The following is a 3,850-nucleotide window of genomic DNA, read 5'->3' on the forward strand; positions in this document are numbered from 1 at the left end:
TATGCCTAAGTCTGCGGCCTCCATAATAAAAGGTTCATAATACCCTATATTTATATTTCCTCTTCCATCTGAGAACTAACCTCATCCCATTTCACTCCCCAGATCCACTGAGCTCAGATGTGGGCAGTGTGGTTGACTCTAGACTTTGCAGCCCTCATGCTGGGTTGTAAGTCTCTGTGGCCTGGGAGGGCCCCATGCTGGCCATCTTTTATTCCATTGCCAGCACAGTGCCTGGCACATTGTAGATACTCATTACATATCTGTTGGATAATTGAATAGATGAAAAAGAACGGGAAAAAGAAATGTGTGTTGGCGATGAAGGGGCAGGAGTAGAGGAAGCACAGGGGGAGAGAGGCAGATTTAGGGGTAAGACAGAGGGGCTGGAAGGTGCTGGACTGGTGACTGGAAGGGGTCCATGTTGATGTTTATTCAGAAGCACAGAAAAGTTGTCACTTGCAGGTCAAGAAATATCTCAATTTTTTAACAACTTGATCACGAGGAAATGACCTAGACTGTAGTAATTTTCTGTCACTTATCCCTTATCAGAGGCATTTTATTTTCTGAATACATCATCTAATGGGTCCAGGACTGAACAGAGCTCCCCTCTGTGCAGTAGATATGCACTTCTGCTTCCATCCCTCAGATTTTGAATATTTCTGTTCCATATTCAAACGTCCTCAACTGTCCTTTCAATTGGAAAACAAACACAAACACAAACCGTGACTGTCTTCTACAACAAGCTAAGGTGAAGAAGGTATTGAACTTTTTCAGGTTGCAAAGAACAGAGAAACACTCAAGTTACCTTCAGGGAGGAACTTTTTCTAAGGCTATACAGGTAAGTAAGAAAAATAGGAAATGGCTTTTTCCCATCTTGCAAGATGGTGGGTGAAAAAAGCTGAGAAGTGAGATACTAAGGAGAAGAAACCTAAAACCTAGAAGGCTGATGCTGGTGGCAGGGTTCAGAAGGGTAACCTCAAGGCTAAAACGGCAAAGAAGGGGAAGTGGGAAGTCCCATCATAGCTGAAATCCTGTCCTAGTCAGAGGAATTGGCAGATATTCCCCCATTGACTATGTATTCCAGAAGGGCCATGTATAAAAGGAAGTATTCAGCAGCTAAATCCAGGGTTGAAAAGAAAAAGAAGTTTCTTGCTATTGTCACAAAACCAGTTGGTGGTGACAATGGTGGTACCCTAGTGATTAAACTTTGAAAAATACCTAGATATTATCCTACTGAAGATGTGCCTTGAAAGCTGTTGAGCCATGGCAAAAAACTTTTAAGTCAGCATGTGAGAAAACTGCGAGCTGGTGCCACTCCTGGGACCATTTTGATCATCCTCACTGGGGGCAACAGAGGCTAGAGGGTTGTTTTCCTGAAGCAGCTGAGCAGTGGCTTGCTACTTGTGACTGGACCTCTGGCCCTCAATTGAGTTCCTCTGTGTAGAACACACCAGAAATTTGTCATTGCACCTCCACCAAAACATCTCACTGATGCTTGCTTCAAGAAGAAGCTGTGTAAACCCAGACACCAGGAAGGTGAGATCTCTGACATGGTGAAGGAGAAATATGAGATTACAGAGCAGTGCGAAGTTGATCACAAAGCTGTGGACTTGCAAATTCTGCCACAAATCAAAGCTCTTCCTCAGCTTCAAGGCTACCTCTGCTCTGTGTTTTATGTCACAAATGGAGTGTATCCTCACAAATTGGTGTTCTAAATTTCTTACAAAGAATCTAATTTAATAACTGATTCATTAAGAAAGAAGAAAAGAAAGAAAGAAAAGAAAGAAAGAAAGAAAGAAGAAAGAAAGAAAGAAAGAAAGAAAGAAAGAGGGGTACCTGGGTGGCTCAGTTGGTTAAGCATCTGACCCTTGATCTCAGCTCAGGTCTTGATCTCAGGGTTGTGAGTTAGGGCCTCGCATTGGGCTCCATGCTGGGTGTGAAGCCTACTTGAAAGGAAGAAAGGAAGAGAGAAAGAAGGAGAGAAAGAGAGAGGAAGGAAGGAAAGGAAAGGAAGATGGAAGAAAAATAGGAAATGGTCTGTGTAGGCCTTGAGGAGAGCTGGAGTGCCATTCAGAATATAACATGGGATGGGGTGGCCTGGCAGAGAAGAGGAAACTGCTCTCTGTCCTTGAGCATAATGACAGTAACTCCTTCATTTCACAGCTCTTCCGGGGCCTGAACAGATTACCTCCACATCAGCTCCAAACTTCTACCTTTGCTGCTTCTCTCTCACCTGTCTCTTCTTTCCTCTCTAGTACCACAACTTCTACAAGTTGGCTACTCTTCTTTCCTTTTCTTTTCTTTTCCTTCTTTCCTTCCTTCCTTCCTTCCTTCCTACCTTCTGTCCTTTGTTTTTGCCTTGGGGTATGATGGTATCATTAATTTGTGGGCGTATTGCTCTTTCTTAAAAAATTTTTTTAAGTTTTATTTATTTATTTTGGGGGGGGGAGGGGCAGAAAGAGGGTCAGCTCTGAGCTGGCAGCTCCAAGTTTGACATAGGGCTCAAACTCATGAAACTGTGAGATCATGACCTGAACCAAAATCAAGAGTCAGATGCTTGGGGCACCTGGGTGGCATGGTTGGTTAAGTGTCCAATTCTTGGTTTCAGCTCAGGTCATGATCTCACAGTTCATGGGTTCGAGCCCTGCATTGGGCTCTGTGCTGTCAGCTCAGAGCCTGCTTGGGATTTTCTCTTTCCCTCTGTATCTGCTCCTCCCCTGTTCATGCTCTCTCTCTCTCTCAAAAATAAATAAATAAATAAATAAACTTTAACAAGAAGAAAAGATCTGCAAAATAAATGAAAAAAGATTATTTAAAAAAAAAAGAGTTGGACACTCAACTGACTGAGCCATCCAGGTGCCCCATTAATTCTGGGGAGTTATTGCTCTTTGTAAGAGAAAATCTATAATGTACTCTTTGATTACATGAATTGAAAGTTGAACGTTTGAACTGAGAGGAAATTAAGGCAGAGTCTGAACTGAGAGGCTGATCCAAGAGGTGTTCCATTGCTGAGCACAATTCCTTGAGCAGAGAGGTGAGAAATGTCTAGAGTGGGTCCCCTGAGACAGAAATCATTTTAGGAACAGTCACCTTTGGTATGGAATTCTAATGTGCCCCTGTTCTGGGTTGTAATTCCCCTACTCATTGGCCTATCCATGGTTCAAGCCTCTACTAAGCTGAGTTGACCCCTAGCCCGTTGTTAGCTTGTAAAGGAAGGGAAGGGCTACAGAGCCTGGATGCTCACAGAGGAGTGGTAAGAGGAAGAAGGAAGAGGTAATATTGACCAGGAAAATGGTGGCACTTCCTGGATCAGGGTCCTAGACTTCCTGTAGCTGTAGAACAGTAGGGGTTTGAGTTATTTTGTAACTGGGGCACAGGAGTACAAGAGCACCTGCTGCAGGGGTCCCAAACAGACGAGGTTTGATCACTTTCCACTGACAAAATTGAAAGTCAGAGACATGAGTGGTGGTGAAACAAGAAAGGAATTCATTTCAGGGAGGCCTATACTGGGAGGATGGCAGACTGACTAGTGTCACAAAGACTGTCTCCAAAGTGCTGGAAAAGCCTCTAGGTTTATTATTTTATTTATTTATTTAATTTTATATTATATTATATTTTATTTTGAGACAGAGAGAGCACAAGTGAGCAAGGGGGGGAGAGAGAGAGAGAGAGAGAGAGAAAGAGAAAGAGAAGTGGGGCTCACCCAAAGCAGGACTCAAACTCATCTGATGTGGGACCCAAACTGACAAACTGTGAGAACATGACCTGAGCCAAAGTCAGATGCTTAATGACTGAACCACCCAGGCACCTGCCTCTAGGTTTATAAAGGGAAAATGTGGGACAAATGTTGGTG

General features: G+C 43.4%; 1 pseudogene; it reads left to right on the top strand.

Moving 5' to 3' along the window:
• Positions 1-855: 855 nt before the first annotated feature.
• LOC115514884 lies at positions 856-1,712 on the top strand (annotated as a pseudogene).
• The last annotated feature ends 2,138 nt before the right edge of the window (positions 1,713-3,850 follow it).

This window comes from Lynx canadensis, chromosome B2 (assembly GCF_007474595.2).
Source record: "Lynx canadensis isolate LIC74 chromosome B2, mLynCan4.pri.v2, whole genome shotgun sequence".
Taxonomy (NCBI): Eukaryota; Metazoa; Chordata; class Mammalia; order Carnivora; family Felidae; genus Lynx; species Lynx canadensis.